Below are 21,266 nucleotides of genomic sequence, written 5' to 3' on the forward strand. Positions count from 1 at the left end.
CTGTATGGCACAGTGCACCACTGCTGCCCTCCATCATGTCCCTATGACTCGATGTGCCCAGTGGCACAGCATTAGTCTGCATGGCACAGTACACCTCTGCTGCCCTCCATCATGTCCCTATGACTCCATGTGCCCAGTGGCACAGCATTAGTCTGTATCGCACAGTGCAACCCTGCTGCCCTCCATCATGTCCCTATGTGCCCAGGGACACAGTATTAGCCCGTATGGCACAGTATTAGCCCGTATGTCACAGTGTTAGCCCGTATGGCACAGTACACTGCTGCTGCCCTCTGTAGCTGCCGGGTCCCCTGCACACGTGGGGATGCCCTCACCACCACGCAGTGTGACAGCTCCTCCAGCCTCACTCCCTGCACTGTCTATGGCAGGCGGCCAATGGGAGGGCAGGAGGCCCCGGAAGCTCGTACACACAGACAGCCGGGGAGGAGGAAGGGGCTCTGCGGCTGCTGGGAGCACAGGAGCCGCTGCACAGGAGGAAAGCAGCCGGCGTGTGCGGGGCCTCTGGAGGATGAGTGCACGGCCCCAGAAAGCCCAATGAGAGCGGGTCGTGGAGACGGCTCCCTGCCGCTGTGTGTGAGTAGTGTCCGCATCCTGCCCTGTCCATCACCACATGGGTATGTACTGGTCCAGAGTGCAGCATCGTATGTTACCGGGCACAGAGACGCATCATCTGTACACAGCACTGCGACGGGAGGAGATATAGCACCAACATGCTCCGTGGCGCTGCACTATCAGTTACATCTATCTATCTATCTATCTATCTATCTATCTATCAGGTATCAAAATCAATCCACCACAAGCTTATATTATATGGCGTTATCTGGTATATGTGACAACCTATAGAGTACAGGTTTAGATAATTTACCTTTATCAGGTACATATTGCAGTCGGTACACCGCACACTTATAAGATATGCCTTTATCAGGTACATATTGCAGCCTATACTCAGCATGCTTATATAATACTAGATGGAGGCCCAATGCTGTACAGTATCTGGAGAGCGGTAAAATCATGATGGGGGCAGACTTTGCAGCGTTGAGAATCTCTCCCCCCCATATGCTCACCCACTTATCCACTCTCTCTTTCCTCATGTGCTGACTTCTCCCGTCTGTGCTCTCTTCTTTGACCTGTCTACCCCACAGGGCCGCCATCAGGGCATTACTGCCCTGACTGGCGTATGGGGCCCGGTGGGCAGAGGGGGCCCACATCGAGCCCTATCTCATCGGCTCACCGGGCCTTAGCGGCAGGCTAAACCGGTCCCTAGCGGCAGTTCAACTCTATTGACGTTCGGGCTCTTACATCAATAGTTAAAAGCCGCCAGCCAATCGGAGGCTGGCAGCTGACGTGAGCCGCAGCGCCCATGTCGCTGACGTCATTGTCATTCGCCAGCGAGTGCGCGCTTGAGCTGCATGGAGGGAGCTTCACCGCAGAAGCGTGGCAAGGTAAGGAGAAAGTGTTTTTTTTTTTTTTATTGAAAGCTGCAAGCTGGGCGCAGAATGGACACGGGGCGGAATGTGAGACACAGGAGGGGGCAGAATGGACACGGGGCGGAATGTGAGACACAGGAGGGGGCAGAATGGACACGGGGCGGAATGTGAGACACAGGAGGGGGCAGAATGGACACGGGGCGGAATGTGAGACACAGGAGGGGGCAGAATGGACACGGGGCGGAATGTGAGACACAGGAGGGGGCAGAATGGACACGGGGCGGAATGTGAGACACAGGAGGGGGCAGAATGGACACGGGGCGGAATGTGAGACACAGGAGGGGGCAGAATGGACACGGGGCGGAATGTGAGACACAGGAGGGAGCAGAATGGACACGGGGCGGAATGTGAGACACAGGAGGGGCAGAATGGACACGGGGCGGAATGTGAGACACAGGAGGGGGCAGAATGGACACGGGGCGGAATGTGAGACACAGGAGGGGGCAGAATGGACACGGGGCGGAATGTGAGACACAGGAGGGGGCAGAATGGACACGGGGCGGAATGTGAGACACAGGAGGGGGCAGAATGGACACGGGGCGGAATGTGAGACACAGGAGGGGGCAGAATGGACACGGGGCGGAATGTGAGACACAGGAGGGGGCAGAATGGACACGGGGCGGAATGTGAGACACAGGAGGGAGCAGAATGGACACGGGGCGGAATGTGAGACACAGGAGGGGCAGAATGGACACGGGGCGGAATGTGAGACACAGGAGGGGGCAGAATGGACACGGGGCGGAATGTGAGACACAGGAGGGGGCAGAATGGACACGGGGCGGAATGTGAGACACAGGAGGGGGCAGAATGGACACGGGGCGGAATGTGAGACACAGGAGGGGGCAGAATGGACACGGGGCGGAATGTGAGACACAGGAGGGGGCAGAATGGACACGGGGCGGAATGTGAGACACAGGAGGGGGCAGAATGGCCACGGGGGCGGAATGTGAGACACAGGAGGGAGCAGAATGTGAGACACAGGAGGGAGCAGAATGTGACAGTGAGACACATGAGGGGGCAGAATGGACACGAGGCGGAATGTGAGACACAGGAGGGAGCAGAATGTGACAGTGAGACACAGGAGGAGGCAGAATGGACATGGGGGAAGAATGTGAGACACAGGAGGGGGCAGAATGGACACGGGGGGGCGGAATGTGAGACACAGGAGAGAGCAGAATGTGACAGTGAGAAACAGGAGGAGCAGAATGGACACGGGAGCAGAATGTGACAGAGACACAGGAGGAGGCAGAATGGACATGGGGCAGAATGTGAGACAGGAGGGGGCAGAATGGACACGGGGGGGCGGAATGTGAGACACAGGAGGGAGCAGAATGTGACAGTGAGACACAGGAGGAGGCAGAATGGACACGGGGGGGCGGAATGTGAGACACAGGAGGGAGCAGAATGTGACAGTGAGACACAGGAGGAGGCAGAATGGACATGGGGGCAGAATGTGAGACACAGGAGGGGGCAGAATGGACACGGGGGGGCGGAATGTGAGACACAGGAGGGAGCAGAATGTGACAGTGAGACACAGGAGGAGGCAGAATGGACATGGGGGCAGAATGTGAGACACAGGAGGGGGCAGAATGTGACAGTGAGACACAGGAGGGGGCAGAATGGACACGAGGCGGAATGTGAGACACAGGAGGGAGCAGAATGTGACAGTGAGACACAGGAGGAGGCAGAATGGACATGGGGGCAGAATGTGAGACACAGGAGGGGGCAGAATGGACACGGGGGGGCGGAATGTGAGACACAGGAGGGAGCAGAATGTGACAGTGAGACACAGGAGGAGGCAGAATGGACATGGGGGCAGAATGTGAGACACAGGAGGGGGCAGAATGTGACAGTGAGACACAGGAGGAGGCAGAATTGACACGAGGCAGAATGTGAGACACAGGAGGGGGCAGAATGGACACGGGGGGGTGGAATGTGAGACACAGGAGAGAGCAGAATGTGACAGTGAGAAACAGGAGGAGCAGAATGGACACGGGAGCAGAATGTGACAGAGACACAGGAGGAGGCAGAATGGACATGGGGCAGAATGTGAGACACAGGAGGGGGCAGAATGGACACGAGGCGGAATGTGAGACACAGGAGGGAGCAGAATGTGACAGTGAGACACAGGAGGAGGCAGAATGGACATGGGGGCAGAATGTGAGACACAGGAGGGGGCAGAATGGACACGGGGGGGCGGAATGTGAGACACAGGAGGGAGCAGAATGTGACAGTGAGACACAGGAGGAGGCAGAATGGACATGGGGGCAGAATGTGAGACACAGGAGGGGGCAGAATGTGACAGTGAGACACAGGAGGGGGCAGAATGGACACGAGGCGGAATGTGAGACACAGGAGGGAGCAGAATGTGACAGTGAGACACAGGAGGAGGCAGAATGGACATGGGGGCAGAATGTGAGACACAGGAGGGGGCAGAATGGACACGGGGGGGCGGAATGTGAGACACAGGAGGGAGCAGAATGTGACAGTGAGACACAGGAGGAGGCAGAATTGACACGAGGCAGAATGTGAGACACAGGAGGGGGCAGAATGGACACGGGGGGGGGGTGGAATGTGAGACACAGGAGAGAGCAGAATGTGACAGTGAGAAACAGGAGGAGCAGAATGGACACGGGAGCAGAATGTGACAGAGACACAGGAGGAGGCAGAATGGACATGGGGCAGAATGTGAGACAGGAGGGGGCAGAATGGACACGAGGCGGAATGTGAGACACAGGAGGGAGCAGAATGTGACAGTGAGACACAGGAGGAGGCAGAATGGACATGGGGGCAGAATGTGAGACACAGGAGGGGGCAGAATGGACACGGGGGGGCGGAATGTGAGACACAGGAGGGAGCAGAATGTGACAGTGAGACACAGGAGGAGGCAGAATGGACATGGGGGCAGAATGTGAGACACAGGAGGGGGCAGAATGGACACGGGGGTGGAATGTGAGACACAGGAGGGAGCAGAATGTGACAGTGAGAAACAGGAGGAGCAGAATGGACACGGGAGCAGAATGTGACAGAGAGACACAGGAGGAGGCAGAATGGACATGAGGGCAGAATGTGAGACACAGGAGTGGGCAGAATGGACACGGGAGGAGAATGTGAGACACAGGAGGGTGCAGAGTGGACGAGGGGGCAGAGTGTGAGACACAGAAGGGTACAGTGGATACGGGGGTGGAATGTGAGACACAGGAGGGGGCAAAATGGACACGGGGGTGGAATGTGAGACACAGGAGGGGGCAGAATGGACACGGGTGGAATGTGAGACACAGGAGGGGGCAGAATGGACACGGGGCAGAATGTGACACATGAGAAGGCAGAATGGACACGGGGGCAGAATGTGAGACACAGGAGGGGGCTGAATGGACACGGGGGCAGAATGTGAGACACAGGAGGGGGCAGAATGGACACGGAAGCAGAATGTGAGACACAGGAAGGGGCAGAATGGACATGGGAGCAGAATGTGAGACACAGGAAGGGGCAGAATGGACACGGGAGCAGAATGTGAGACAGGTGGGGGCAGAATGTGAGACACAGGAGGGGGCAGAATGGACACGGGAGCAGAATGTGAGACAGGTGGGGCAGAATGGACACGGGAGCAGAATGTGAGACACAGGAGGGGGCAGAATGGACACGGGAGTAGAATGTGAGACAATGGGGGCAGAATGTGAGACACGGGAGGGGGCAGAATGGACACAGGCGGAATGTGAGACACAGGAGGGGGCAGAATGGACATAGGTGAAATGTGAGACACAGGAGGGGGCAGAATGGACACGGGTGGAATGTGAGACACAGGAGGGGGCAGAATGTGAGACACAGGAGGGGGCAGAATGGACAAGGGGCAGAATGTGAGACACAGGAGGGGGCAGAATGGACAAGGGGCAGAATGTGAGACACAGGAGGAGGCAGAATGGACAAGGGGCAGAATGTGAGATAGGAGGGGGCAGAATGGACAAGGGGCAGAATGTGAGTCACAGGAGGGGCAGAATGGACAAGAGGCAGAATGTGAGACACAGGATGGGGTAGAATGGACACGGGGGAGGAATGTGAGACACAGGAGGGGGCAGAGTGGACACAGGCGGAATGTGAGACACAGGAAGGGGCAGAATGGACACGGGGGGCAGAATGTGAGACACAGGAGGGAGCAGAATGTGACAGTGAGACACAGGAGGAGGCAGAATTGACACGAGGCAGAATGTGAGACACAGGAGGGGGCAGAATGGACACGGGGGGGGTGGAATGTGAGACACAGGAGAGAGCAGAATGTGACAGTGAGAAACAGGAGGAGCAGAATGGACACGGGAGCAGAATGTGACAGAGACACAGGAGGAGGCAGAATGGACATGGGGCAGAATGGACACGAGGCGGAATGTGAGACACAGGAGGGAGCAGAATGTGACAGTGAGACACAGGAGGAGGCAGAATGGACATGGGGGCAGAATGTGAGACACAGGAGGGGCAGAATGGACACGGGGGGGCGGAATGTGAGACACAGGAGGGAGCAGAATGTGACAGTGAGACACAGGAGGGGGCAGAATGGACACGGGGGTGGAATGTGACAGTGAGAAACAGGAGGAGCAGAATGGACACGGGAGCAGAATGTGACAGAGAGACACAGGAGGAGGCAGAATGGACATGGGGGCAGAATGTGAGACACAGGAGTGGGCAGAATGGACACGGGAGGAGAATGTGAGACACAGGAGGGTGCAGAGTGGACGAGGGGGCAGAGTGTGAGACACAGAAGGGTACAGTGGATACGGGGGTGGAATGTGAGACACAGGAGGGGGCAAAATGGACACGGGGGTGGAATGTGAGACACAGGAGGGGGCAGAATGGACACGGGTGGAATGTGAGACACAGGAGGGGGCAGAATGGACACGGGGCGGAATGTGAGACACAGGAGGGGGCAGAATGTGACACATGAGAAGGCAGAATGGACACGGGGGCAGAATGTGAGACACAGGAGGAGGCAGAATGGACAAGGGGCAGAATGTGAGACACAGGAGGAGGCAGAATGGACAAGGGGCAGAATGTGAGACACAGGAGGAGGCAGAATGGACAAGGGGCAGAATGTGAGACACAGGAGGGGCAGAATGGACAAGGGGCAGAATGTGAGACACAGGAGGGGGTAGAATGGACACGGGGGCGGAATGTGAGACACAGGAGGGGGCAGAGTGGACACAGGCGGAATGTGAGACACAGGAAGGGGCAGAATGGACACGGGGGCAGAATGTGAGACACAGGAGGGGGATGAATGGACACGGGGCAGAATATGAGACACAGGAGGGGGCTGAATGGACACGGGGGCAGAATTTGAGACACAGGAGGGGGCTGAATGGACACGGGGGCAGAATGTGAGACACAGGAGGGGCAGAATGGACACGGAAGCAGAATGTGAGACACAGGAAGGGGCAGAATGGACACGGGAGCAGAATGTGAGACACAGGAAGGGGCAGAATGGACACGGGAGCAGAATGTGAGACAGGTGGGGGCAGAATGTGAGACACAGGAGGGGGCAGAATAGACACGGGAGCAGAATGTGAGACAGGTGGGGGCAGAATGGACACGGGAGCAGAATGTGAGACACAGGAGGGGGCAGAATGGACACGGGAGTAGAATGTGAGACAATGGGGGCAGAATGTGAGACACAGGAGGGGGCAGAATGGACACGGGAGCAGAATGTGAGACACAGGAGGGTGCAGAGTGGACGAGGGGGCAGAGTGTGAGACACAGAAGGGTACAGTGGACACGGGGGTGGAATGTGAGACACAGGAGGGGGCAGAATGGACACGGGAGTAGAATGTGAGACAATGGGGGCAGAATGTGAGACACAGGAGTGGGCAGAATGGACACGGGAGCAGAATGTGAGACACAGGAGGGTGCAGAGTGGACGAGGGGGCAGAGTGTGAGACACAGAAGGGTACAGTGGACACGGGGGTGGAATGTGAGACACAGGAGGGGGCAGAATGGACACGAGGCGGAATGTGAGACACAGGAGGGAGCAGAATGTGACAGTGAGACACAGGAGGAGGCAGAATGGACATGGGGGCAGAATGTGAGACACAGGCGGAGGCAGAATGGACATGGGGGCAGAATGTGAGACACAGGAGGGGGCAGAATGGACATGGGGGCAGAATGTGAGACACAGGAGGGGGCAGAATGGACACGAGGCAGAATGTGAGACACAGGAGGGGGCAGAATGGACACGGGGGGGCGGAATGTGAGACACAGGAGGGAGCAGAATGTGACAGTGAGACACAGGAGGAGGCAGAATGGACATGGGGGCAGAATGTGAGACACAGGAGGGGGCAGAATGGACACGGGGGGGCGGAATGTGAGACACAGGAGGGAGCAGAATGTGACAGTGAGACACAGGAGGAGGCAGAATGGACATGGGGGCAGAATGTGAGACACAGGAGGGGGCAGAATGGACACGGGGGGTGGAATGTGAGACACAGGAGGGAGCAGAATGTGACAGTGAGAAACAGGAGGAGGCAGAATGGACATGGGGGCAGAATGTGAGACACAGGAGGGGGCAGAATGGACACGGGGGGTGGAATGTGAGACACAGGAGGGAGCAGAATGTGACAGTGAGAAACAGGAGGAGCAGAATGGACACGGGAGCAGAATGTGACAGAGAGACACAGGAGGAGGCAGAATGGACATGGGGGCAGAATGTGAGACACAGGAGTGGGCAGAATGGACATGGGAGCAGAATGTGAGACACAGGAGGGTGCAGAGTGGACGAGGGGGCAGAGTGTGAGACACAGAAGGGTACAGTGGACACGGGGGTGGAATGTGAGACACAGGAGGGGGCAAAATGGACACGGGGGTGGAATATGAGACACAGGAGGGGGCAGAATGGACACGGGTGGAATGTGAGACACAGGAGGGGGCAGAATGGACACGGGGCGGAATGTGAGACACAGGAGGGGGCAGAATGTGACACATGAGAAGGCAGAATGGACACGGGGGCAGAATGTGAGACACAGGAGGAGGCAGAATGGACAAGGGGCAGAATGTGAGACACAGGAGGAGGCAGAATGGACAAGGGGCAGAATGTGAGACACAGGAGGAGGCAGAATGGACAAGGGGCAGAATGTGAGACACAGGAGGAGGCAGAATGGACAAGGGGCAGAATGTGAGACACAGGAGGGGCAGAATGGACAAGGGTAGAATGTGAGACACTGGAGGGGGCAGAATGGACACAGGCGGAATGTGAGACACAGGAGGGGGCAGAATGGACATAGGTGAAATGTGAGACACAGGAGGGGGCAGAATGGACACGGGTGGAATGTGAGACAGGAGGGGGCAGAATGGACACGGGGGCAGAATGTGAGACACAGGAGGGGGCTGAATGGACACGGGGGCAGAATGTGAGACACAGGAGGGGGCTGAATGGACACGGGGGCAGAATGTGAGACACAGGAGGGGGCTGAATGGACACGGGGGAAGAATGTGAGACACAGAATGGACACGGTAGCAGAATGTGAAACACAGGAGGAGGCAGAATGGACAAAGGGCAGAATGTGAGATAGGAGGGGGCAGAATGGACAAGGGGCAGAATGTGAGACACAGGAGGAGGCAGAATGGACAAGGGGCAGAATGTGAGATAGGAGGGGGCAGAATGGACAAGGGGCAGAATGTGAGTCACAGGAGGGGCAGAATGGACAAGGGGCAGAATGTGAGACACAGGAGGGGGTAGAATGGACACGGGGGCGGAATGTGAGACACAGGAGGGGGCAGAGTGGACACAGGCGGAATGTGAGACACAGGAAGGGGCAGAATGGACACGGGGGCAGAATGTGAGACACAGGAGGGGGCTGAATGGACACGGGGCAGAATATGAGACACAGGAGGGGGCTGAATGGACACGGGGGCAGAATGTGAGACACAGGAGGGGGCTGAATGGACACGGGGGCAGAATGTGAGACACAGGAGGGGGCTGAATGGACACGGGGGCAGAATGTGAGACACAGGAGGGGGCTGAATGGACACGGGGGCAGAATGTGAGACACAGGAGGGGGCAGAATGGACACGGAAGCAGAATGTGAGACACAGGAAGGGGCAGAATGTGAGACACAGGAAGGGGCAGAATGGACACGGGAGCAGAATGTGAGACACAGGAAGGGGCAGAATGGACACGGGAGCAGAATGTGAGACAGGTGGGGGCAGAATGTGAGACACAGGAGGGGGCAGAATGGACACGGGAGCAGAATGTGAGACAGGTGGGGGCAGAATGGACACGGGAGCAGAATGGGAGACACAGGAAGGGGCAGAATGTGAGACACAGGAGGGGGCAGAATGGACACGGGAGCAGAATGTGAGACAATGGGGGCAGAATGTGAGACACAGGAGGGGGCAGGATGGCAGACAGAGGAGGGGGCAGGATGGCAGACACATGGTGCAGGATGGATACGATGGAGACAGATGGGGCGGCAGGATTGGGAGATCATATAGGGGCAGCATAGATACTCATGAGGGCAGGATGAGAGAACATATGGCTGGAGCCAGGAATGAGACACACGGGGGCCAGGATGGGGGATATTATTACCATAGGGGCTAATTAACAGATATTATTACTGCAGTGATGTATTTATTTAATTTTTTTGAGGATACTGTTTTAAATGGAGGGAGGTCCTGTTATTGTGTAGAGCGAAACTGTTGCCTTTTTTTCTTCATCTGGTGTAGTGTAGAAGTTGGGAAAAATTAAGTAATGTGTTCTGAAAGTGGAGCTCTAGATAACTGTGTTATTTCCTGCAGTGACGAGCCCTGGATGGAAAAAGTGATGGCGGTCTGTGCTGGATGAAAGATGAAAAGTGAAGCTGAAAGACTTCACCTAGAGATGGCACTGGTGAGTCAGTGTGTTACCTGTACACTGAAATATACACTATATACAGAGTTCCTCTGTGCGATGTCACCAGTGATCACTGTATTACCTGTACACTGACACTATACACTATATACAGAGTTCCTGTGTACAATGTCACCAGTGATCACTGCATTACCTGTACACTGGCACTTTATACAGAGGTGTGCATAATTTCACCGGTGATCACTGTATTACCTGTACACTGTCACTATATACAGAGCTCCTGTGTATAATGTCACTGGTGATCACTGTATTACCTGTACACAGACATTGCATACTAAGTACAGATCTCCTGTGTATAATGGCACTTATGGTGATAGTATTGTTTTTTTATTATTGATCAGTATTGTAGTATTTAGCCACCATGTGGTGGTAATATGTGGTCTGGGCATGGTTCGGTGTTTTTTGTCCCTTGTATGTGCTATTATTTTGTCACGGTGGTGGTAATATGTGGTCTGCTCATGGTGTGGCTCTATTTGTTCCTTGTATGTGTTATTATTGGTCACCATGTGGCGGTAATATGGTGTCTGGTCATGGTGCGGTGGTATTTGTCCTTTGGATGTGATATTATTGGTCATTTTAAAAATTGAAAAATAAATAAATATACTTAAATTGTATTGAATATTTTAACAAATGTTTAATAAGTTAGAGTAGAGTAGGGCTTGGCCAAAAGAGTCTACCTTGTCGTGGTAGCAGATAAAAAATCTTTTGGCCAAAACAAGAGCTGCTGGCTATGTGTGTGATCTGGAGATGGGAACTGTTAATGTGTGATTGGTGAGAAGTGGAGCTTTTCCAAGAGATAGCGGTGGGACTGTGGACAGTTTGTGGGGTGGAGGGCGGGGCTGGGGTGGAGCCTGGGCGGAGTCTCAAGGGGGCCCCGAATTTTTTGCCAGTATGGGGCCCGAATTTCCTTGTGGCAGCCCTGCTACCCCATGTGCTATCCCCCTTGTCTGCTGTCTCTCTCCTTCCTGTACTGTGTTCTCAATTCATGGGCTGTCCCGTTTGAGCTGTCTCCCCCCTGTGCTCTGTCTCACTCATTCCTGTGTCTGACCGTGTACAGAACATAGCACAGCTCCTGGGCAGGGGTGGAAGCAAAAGACAATACTGACATTACAGCAGGAGATCGCAGAGGATACATTTTGTGAAGTAAAATATTGTTTAAAAGCAGTCAGTGAAATATTTTACCTCACAAAATGAATCCTCTGTGATCCCCTGCTGTAATGTCAGTATTGTCTTTTGCTTCCTCCCCTGGCCAGGAGATGTGGTATGCTCCATACATGGTCGAGACTGACAATTTTTAAAATGAACTTTCGTTTGTGGGGAAAACCCCTTTAATGTGACCAGCTTCCTCTGCCTGTAGACACTTCACGCATCTGCCGCCGGGATCAACTACATAATTCACTGCGCCTGCGCGGAATTCACGCAGGCACAGTGCGACGGTGTTCCGCTGGTGGTACCATGTAAGAGGCGTGAGTCTGAGTGTGAGAGTCTGAATGTGTGTGTAGTGTGTGCGGCGTATAGAGTGTTCCGCTGGTGGTACCGCGCAATAGGTTGGTACCAGAAGCAGTTTCCATATTGAGACACCCATCACTTGGGTGTCCCAATATGGTGGTCGGTGAACTTCCTCCTCTTGGAATTCTGGGATACGGTGACATCTAGACAGAACAGGAAATGAAAACATTACAAGACAATTATAGTGCCTTGCGAAAGTATTCGGCCCCCTGGAACTTTTCAACCTTTTCCCACATTCAAACATAAAGATACCAAATGTAAATTTTTGGTGAAGAATCAACAACAAGTGGGACACAATTGTGAAGTTGAACGAAATGTATTGGTTATTTTAAATTTTTGTGGAAATTCAAAAACTGGAAAGTGGGATGTGCAATATTATTCGGCCCCTTTAACTTAATACTTTGTTGCGCCACCTTTTGCTGCGATTACAGCTGCAAGTCGCTTGGGGTATGTCTCTATCAGTTTTGTACATCAAGAGACTGAAATTCTTGCCCATTCTTCCTTGGCAAACAGATCGAGCTCAGTGAGGTTTGATGGAGATCATTTGTGAACAGCGGTTTTCAGATCTTTCCACAGATTCTCGATTGAATTCAGGTCTGGACTTTGACTTGGCCATTCTAACACCTGGATACGTTTATTTGTGAACCATTCCATTGTAGATTTTGCTTTATGTTTGAGATCATTGTCTTGTTAGAAGACAAATCTACGTCCCAATCTCAGGTCTTTTAAAGACTACAACAGGTTTTCTTCAAGAATGGTCCTGTATTTGGCTCCATCCATCTTCCCATCAATTTTAACCATTTTCCCTGTCCTTGCTGAAGAAAAGCAGGCCCAAACCATGATGCTGCCACCACCATGTTTGACAGTGGGGATGGTATGTTCAGGGTGATAAGCTGTGTTGCCTTTACGCCAAACATATCGTTTGGCATTGTTGCCAAAAAGTTCAATTTTGGTTTCATCTGACCAGAGCACCTTCTTCCACATGTTTGGTGTGTCTCCCAGGTGGTATGTTGCAAACTTTAAATGACACTTTTCATGGATATCTTTGAGAAATGGCTTTCTTCTTGCCACTCTTCCATAAAGGCCAGAGTTGTGCAGTGTACGACTCATTGTTGTCCTATGGACAGACTGTCCCACCTCAGCCGTACATCTCTTCAGTTCATCCAGAGTGATCATGGGCCCTTGGCTGCATCGCTGCTCAGTCTTCTCCTTGTTTGAGATTAAATTTTAGAGGGACAGCCGGGTCTTGGTAGATTTGCAGTGGTATGATACTCCTTCCATTTCAATATGATCGCTTGCACAGTGCTCCTTGGGATGTTTAAAGTTTGGGAAATCATTTTGTATCCAAATCTGGCTTTAAACTTCTCCACAACAGTATCACGGACCTGCCTGTTTTGTTCCTTGGTCTTCATGATGCTCTCTGTGCATCAAACAGGACCCTGAGACTATCACAGAGCAGGTGCATTTATACGGAGACTTGATTACACACAGGTGGACTATATTTATCATCATTAGTCATTTAGGACAACATTGGGTCATTCAGAGATCCACAATAAACTTCTGGAGTGAGTTTGCTGCACTGAAAGTAAAAGGAGCCGAATAATATTGCACGCCCCACTTTTCAGTTTTTGAATTTCCACAAAAATTTAAAATAACCAATAAATTTTGTTCAATTTCACAATTGTGTCCCACTTGTTGTTGATTCTTCACCAAAAATTTACATTTGGTATTTTTATGTTTGAAGCATGATGTGTGGGAAAAGGTTGAAAAGTTCCAGGGGGCCCGAATACTTTCGCAAGGCACTGTATATAAATAGATGCCTTTATCAGGTACATATTGCAGCCTATACTCAGCACGCTTGTATAATATGCCTTTATCAGGTACATATTGCAGCGTATACTCAGCATGCTTATATAATATGCCTTGACTATATTGGGGTAACAATCATTATTTGGGAGATATCCGAAATCTATAAAGCCACAGGGTACTGAGTGTTGGCCAATATTCCAGTGACCCAAACGGTCATCCGTTATTTGGTGGTCTACTGGCACCGGCTGGTTCTAAGCCTTCTCCATTTAGGGTGTCAGTAGGTGGTGTTAGATCGGAAGTGTTTAGAGAAATGATGTACCGTGCTTACAGCGCAATATCTCTGAACGAAAAATAAGCAGCTTTATATCTTTTGCCATCCTCTTATGTTGGGCTTTTCAGATTTATATAGAAAATATGGTGGCCATTACAACCTCTACAGTCATGGATGACGTTTTTAATGAATTTTTAGAGGCTGAATACTTACCGTAATTCCAACCTTGACTTACAAATCACACTGTTGGCTAATAGCCGCTATGAAGATGACCATAGTAGCTAAGCGGGAGGGCTGTGACTTTAGATTATTGACCATTATGATACATAGAGGGCAGCTGTAGTGTAAGCTGCACCCATGGACTGTGGAATATGGTCTCGTCACATGTCTGCCCGATCTTTCACATCGGCAGTGCTGTGAAGGAGAGAATCCTGACAATGACTGGTGTATGACAGCAGTATATTCAGCCCTATGGCAATAGCTATGGAGGTAGAATGGATCTGAGTGGAGAACAATTCTACAGAGCATCTCTCTCTGGAGGACCTGTCCTGTCCTGTGTTACATGGGCAATTGGTGATTTGTCTGGGTTACAGCAGCTGAAGACCTGTACACATCAGATTTTAAGCCTCTGACATAAAAACAAAGGCAAAGCTTTAATCTTATGGACTCCAATGCAAAATCTTCATCAGGGCCCACAACTACCCCTGGTCTTTAATATTATTGGTCTTTCATATGAACCAAAGGGATGTTTTGGGCCTACCTAGGCTTCGGGGCCCAGATGAAACAGCAATCCTTCTATCCAGGTATGTCTCTGGACAGGTGACATGTCCCACTGTGGACTAGGCATACAATGATGTACGTCATGGATGAGCTTTAATAAAGATACTATTGTTTACTGTGTATACCTCTGTATGGAATAGTATAGTCTACAAAAGTATACCAGGCCAGTGGAGGCTAAAAGTCCACTCTTTGGCCTTGATAGGGTGTTTGGGACCCATAGATGTGCTTTGCATATACTCTAGGAACTTTTCTCTAGATTACTGGCTCATACGCACTGCCATAATAAGGCTCAAATGTGCGGACTGTGATAGTGGTATGATAGACCTGCCTAAAGTCTCAGCTACACCTCCATCTTGTAACTAAAATTTGTCAACCACATAGATCCCTAGAAAATGGGGCAAATGTCGTTGCATGGAGGTATTCTTCTCTAGAATCTTTGCCACCCATACTAGCTACTTCTCATCATTAGGCCTGGGTCACTCGACTATATTGTCTCTCATCCGAGAAAATCTGTTCAATTATGCAAATGACACTGATCACAGGCTGGCGTTTGCGGCAGACAGACTAGGCAGCTGCTTAGGGCCCCCGCTTCCCCAAGGGCCACCAGCCAGTGGTGTTCCACTAATAGCTGCACACCACGCATTTGCTATGGGACCCGTGAGTCAGCGCTGATTCCCCCTCCCCCGCGTGCCACATTCAACTATATCGGCGTCATTACCCTGATACAGTTAAAAGCAATGATGGAGGAGAGAGCGTCCCTCTTCCATCATTCCCCTCTGCCTCTGACACTGCAGGTGCGCAATGACGGGCAGTGCAGCCGCTAATACCAGAGCCGAGCCGGGAGCAGCACAGGGAACAGGGAGGAGAGGTGAGGATTGTCTTTTTTTTTTTTTTAAATATATCAGTGAGTGAGTACTGGACTGTGTGGCTGAATTCTATTCTCAGGGAGGGGGGTGTAAGGGGGAGCTACATTATATTCTTTGGGGGGCTGTATTATATTCTGAGGGGGGTTGCATCACACTCTATGAGGGGGCAACATTATTTTTTTATAGGGAGGTGGGCTGTATTATATTCTGTAGGGTGCTGTATTATATTCTATGAGGGGGCTACATTTTACTATATGAGGGGGCTACATTGTATTTGATGGGGGCTGCATTATACTATACGAGGGGGGCTACATTGTATTCGATGGGGGGGCTACATTATACTATATGAGGGGGGCTGCATTATATTCTATGGAGGGGCTACATTATACTTTATAAGGGCACTACATTATATTCTATGGAGGCTACATTATCTACATTATATTGTATGACGGGGCTGCATTATACTCTGAGGGGGCTACATTATTCTCTGTGGGGTGGCTGTATTATACTCTGGAGTGGCTGCATTATGCTCTATGGGGGTTGCATTATACTGTATTATACTGTATTGAGGACTATGAGGTGTTGTGAGTTCATTCTCTGGTTCACCAGTTGTGAGTTCTCCTTCCAGACTCCATCTGGTGGTAACAGGAGGTAGTGAGGCTGATTTGATCGGTGGAGATCTGCCACCTGAGAATGAGGATGACGATTGAACCTCAGGAGTCTCAGATTGGATTTAAGACAGCCGACGCCCTGTTCAGTTGCTGGTGATTCCTTCTGGCTTGTCAGCTCTTGGTTTTCAGCTCTGTTCCAGTCATCTAAAGCTAAGTTTTTCTGCTAATGTTCACACTTGAGTTTGTTGGTCTATTCAGCTTTTTGTGTGGTCAGCCAGCCCCGGCTGGGGGTTGTGCTGAATTTCCACTCTTATTTATCAGTATTTTGCCAATTTGCTTTTTGTCCCTTACTAGTTTGGTCTCTTTTTGCTCTGTCTCAGAATATTTCAGAGTGCTGATATAGTGGGAAGTCTAGTGACTTCAGGGTTAATTTTGCTCTCAGAAGTGTTGGACATTATTTTTGTAGGGTTTTTTGCAGGTTGCAGAGAGTGTCTTTCCTCTCCTTTCCTTTCTAGTTAGTTTGGGCCCCATCGTTTGCTCAGCCTATTTTCCTGCCTGTGTTTGTTTTTTCATCTTGTTTCACCGTCAATACATGTGTGGGGGCTATCTATTCCTTTGGGATCTGCTCTGGGGCAGTTAGTTTTCCCCTTTTCATGCTTCAGGCTTATTTAGTCCTCCGGCTGTGACGAAGCGTCTAGGAACATCGTAGGTACGCTCCACGGCTGCTGCTAGTTGTGTGGTAGGATCAGGGATCTGCAATATGCATAGTTACCAACATCTCTGGTTTTCTGTGACTTAGCTTGTTTTGCGTTTTTCTCCTCGGTGACCCATTCATAACAATGAGGAATATGTTATACTATATGAAGAACTATGGGGTGCATTATACTATGGGAAGTGAATTATACTACATGGAGGACTATGAGGGTGCATTATACTATATGGAGCACTATGAGGAGTGTATTGTACTATATGGAGGACTGAGTAGTGTATTATACTATATGGAGGACTGAGTGTATTTTAATATATGGATGACTATGAGGAATATATTATACTATATGGAGGACTATTAGGAGTGTATTATACTATATGGAGGACTGAGGCATGTATTTTACTATACGAGTACTGAGGAGTGTATTATACTATATGAAAGACTATGGGGAGTATATAATAAATGGAGGACTATGAGGATTGTATTATACTATATGGAGGACTATGAGGATTGTATTATACTATATGGAGAACTGATGAGTGTATTTTACTATAATGAGGACTATAGGGAGTGTATTATATTTTATGGAGGACTATAGGGAGTGTATAATACTAGATTGAAGACTATGGGGCACATTATATTATATGAAGACTATGGGGTGTGCATTATACAATATGGAGGACTGTGGTACACATACTATATGGAGGACTATGGTGTGTATTATACTAAACAAGCAAAATGCTGCATATTCATCGAGTGATTGGATTGTTTAAGCCGAACAAAAATCATTGTTCTCAGCAGCACATCGCCCCGTGAAAACTGCAGATATGCTGCTGATAACATGATGATGTATGAGGACAGATTGATCTATTAGTGATTGTTCTGTCCCATCATTATTCCTCAGCCGGTGGAAAGAAGTCTTGAACGACTTCAATATTGTCAATCACATTCATTTAGCCGCCTGAACTCAACGCATGTAAATACAACCAAAATGTTTCTGTGTGATGGTGCAATATGTTAGCATTTAGGGCCCCTTTTAAACTTTTGCCCAGGATTCCACTTTGCCTAAAACCGGCCCTGATCATAGTGTGTTCCGAATTTATCACATGGGGCAAAAAATGCTCCATCTCTATTCAGTCAGTCAGTGCAGTCTGATTTTCACAAAGGTGTGATATGAGTGCGGTCGGATTTTTTTCACGGACTCATTGAGTTTCACAGATGCAGATCGTGCATGTTGCTGTTTTTCTTCTTTTGCAGACAGATTTGGTCTGATGAAAAACATCAGACGTGCGCAGCCCCATCGAAGAACATTTGTCGGAATGCGACCTGATCTTTTGTCACGTCGCACTTGTAACGAAAATACGGTCGTCTGCACGAGCCCTTAGGACCAGTAAGGTTGAGGTTGTAGAAGATGTCTCATGTACGGGCAGAGACAGACTGTTGTGTAACTCGTGCAAGGATCACATCGCACTGCACCTCTCCTGACCTGAGCTTGACAGCGAGATGTATTTCTATGCAGCTGTCAAGCTCAGGTCAGGGGAGCAGACAGCCAGTGCGAGGTTTACCATGTGACCCTCGCACGAGTTATACTGTAGTCTGTCTCTGCCCTAACGGTGTGAAACAGCAGGATAGCTGCACTTACAATAAGCGCAGAATAGTTTGCAGTCTTTTCCAGTCCTCTCATATAGCACATCGGATGCAATCATTTTGTAGTAACCCACGACTGCCAGAAGGAGATGAGTCATGCCAGATCTCCACTCATCATGTTCCTTGTATCACTCTCATGGGAAGACGAATTTGGTGCTGACCTATTACTTATTCAGCCCTTGCCCGTGTACACAGTATCCTAGAGAGCCAGTAATGGTGCGATGTTATTTTAGATGTGAGAAAAGTAACACGGACATGCTGTATGTATAATTCACAAACAACGTGTGATAGTCCAATCTCAATATGGTATATATGAGCCGCTTTAACCTCTGGCCCTTTTTTTGTGCTTTTATTTTTTCCCTCCCCTTATTCCAAGGGCCGCAAGTTTTTTTTTAATTTTTCCATCATCATAACATTGTTTTTGTTTTTTTGCTGCAAATTGATTTGTTTTTTTACCATTCAATGTACAAGAAAATTAGTGAAAAAAAACACAATACTACCATTTTTAATATTGTTTTCTATTTACGGCGATCATTCTGTGTTAAAAATGAGCTGGACACGTCACATTTCTCCATGTGAGTAGGAATAAGGCAATGCCGAACTTATAAGGTTTTTTTTTTTTTTTTTTCAACATTTTAGGAGTTAAAAAAAAATCAGATTTGGGGAAAAAAATTGGTGTTGCCATTTTTTAAAATTTTTTTCTTATAGTAATTTTAAGGATTTGAACCTGCAATCACTTAACCCGTATCATCAAATAACATAAGAATAAAAATCGGATTGTGTTCTGACTAATGTTACACTATGGGGCAGTGCAGATCTGCAATTATTTTCTCATACCGATTTACAGCATGCTGCTTGTGCATCTGAGTATCAGATCACACGCACCCATACACGTCTACGGGTGCGTGTGTATATATATATATATATATATATATATACATAATGTGTTGTGAGGTCGAAATGTTGCACCATTTGGCGCTGGATTAAAGGTCCACAGTTTTTCTTTGAACTGGAGTGCTGCCTGATTTTTTTTCCATTTTTTTTCTAATATATATATATATATTAGTGTATGTATGTGTGTGTATATATGTTGTGGTGTAGTAACCACTGAGTCCCCTAGGGGGCGCTGTGTGGATGTCCCAGGAGAAAGGATGAATGGCAGAATATGGAATGGCCGTTAGGTATTCCAAAGTGGGTGGCTTTGGGATGGAGACTTATGTGTTGTTCAGCAATGATATTGCTGAGGTGTTGTTTCAATGTGTAAGGGAGAAGTCTCCAGGTAACTAGAGAGATGCGTGAGCCTGGTTACCTACAAACCCACCCAGGGGGTGTGTTTAAAGCAGGGCTGTGGAGTCGGAGTCGTGGAGTCGGTGCTCATTTTGGTGGAGTCGGAGTTGGTATAAAATGGACCGACTCCGACTCCTAAAATATATAATAAATTGGGTACAGTAATTCAATGCAGGATGTGCTGAATATTTTTTCATAGGAGTTTGGGAAAGTTATGAAATGTCCTATAAATGGCTGTTATATTCCTGATCTAAGGCTACATTCACACACAGCGTTTTTCCTGTGTTTTTTGAGGATACGTTTTTCAGCTGCAAAAGCTGATTATCTTTTTAAAAAACTGCATCACCTGAAAGATTTTTGAGCTCATAGATAATGTTTTCAATAGCAAAAGCAGATTAGAAATCCATATCTGTCTATCCATATCGTATCTGTACCAAAAGAATGAAAACCAGGTAGTACACCAATATATATTCTGTTCTATCTAAATATCTTGATTATTGGATCATAAAAATGATTAAATGTCTGAGGTTCACATTGTACTACAATAAATTTTTCACTTAAATATAAGCAATATGTGTGGGAGTCAGAGTCGGAGTCGTGGAGTCGGAGTTGGAGTCGGTGTAAGGGAAATTGAGGAGTCGGAGTCGCAGGTTTGACTTACCGACTCCACAGCCCTGGTTTAAAGCACTGTTGGAAAGAGTGTGTAAATGCTTGAAGGCCCTGTGATGAGGTCAGTCATGTGACCCGGTGGGCGTGGCTGTGAACCATATAATGTAGCCAGGGTAGGTCACAGGTGGTGAATGCAGGGACCTGGTTGGTCCAGTGTGGAAGGTCCCGTCTGAGTGAGATGGGGCTGCCTTCTGACAGCAAGTGAACGCTGTGTTATTGGCTGCACGTGCCTGAGAGTTCCCTGGAGGAAATGGATGTCTGCTGCATGATGGTGAAGGAACCATGAGTGACCCTGATGTGGGTGAGATAACGCTGAGGCTGAAGAGCCTGTGTAATGGACATTTGCTTGACCTGTGTGATATAAGGATAACCAGAGTGACGCTATGCTGTATATGAACTTTATGTTGCTTCTATGGGTTTATGCTGCTGAATAAACCACCTGGCCGGCCACGACCAATCAGCGACGCGGGATTTCCATTACAAACAGACAGACATAATTAGACGATTATATAGTAGGTAGATTATACTCACCCCGGCGTTCGGTCCGGTCCGATGGGTGTCGCCGTCCCGTCCGGCGCCTCCCATCTTCATACGATGACATCCTCCTCCTTGCTTCTCCCTCAGCTCCTGCGCACGCGTACTTTATCGGCCCTTTTGAGGGCAGAGCAGAGTACTGCAGTGCGCAGGCGCCGGACCTCTGACTTTTCCCGGCACCTGCG

At 49.6% G+C, this 21,266-nt stretch overlaps 1 protein-coding gene across 3 annotated transcripts in view; it reads left to right on the forward strand.

Annotated features, from left to right (window-relative positions):
- The first annotated feature begins 328 nt into the window (after window positions 1-328).
- The window catches only part of ZMAT3 (zinc finger matrin-type 3), a 112,540-nt gene continuing 91,602 nt past the window's right edge, over window positions 329-21,266 (forward strand). Inside the window, exon 1 of one of the 3 annotated variants that reach the window (XM_073578808.1) lies at window positions 329-591. The gene's annotated coding sequence lies outside the window, so the exon portion shown is untranslated. Of the gene's footprint in view, window positions 633-21,266 lie in introns of all 3 variants that reach the window. The other 2 variants (XM_073578807.1, XM_073578806.1) reach the window with 2 other exon arrangements.

This window comes from Dendrobates tinctorius, unplaced genomic scaffold, assembly GCF_039654945.1.
Source record: "Dendrobates tinctorius isolate UK_male_01 unplaced genomic scaffold, ASM3965494v1 ptg000060l, whole genome shotgun sequence".
Lineage (NCBI taxonomy): Eukaryota > Metazoa > Chordata > Amphibia > Anura > Dendrobatidae > Dendrobates > Dendrobates tinctorius.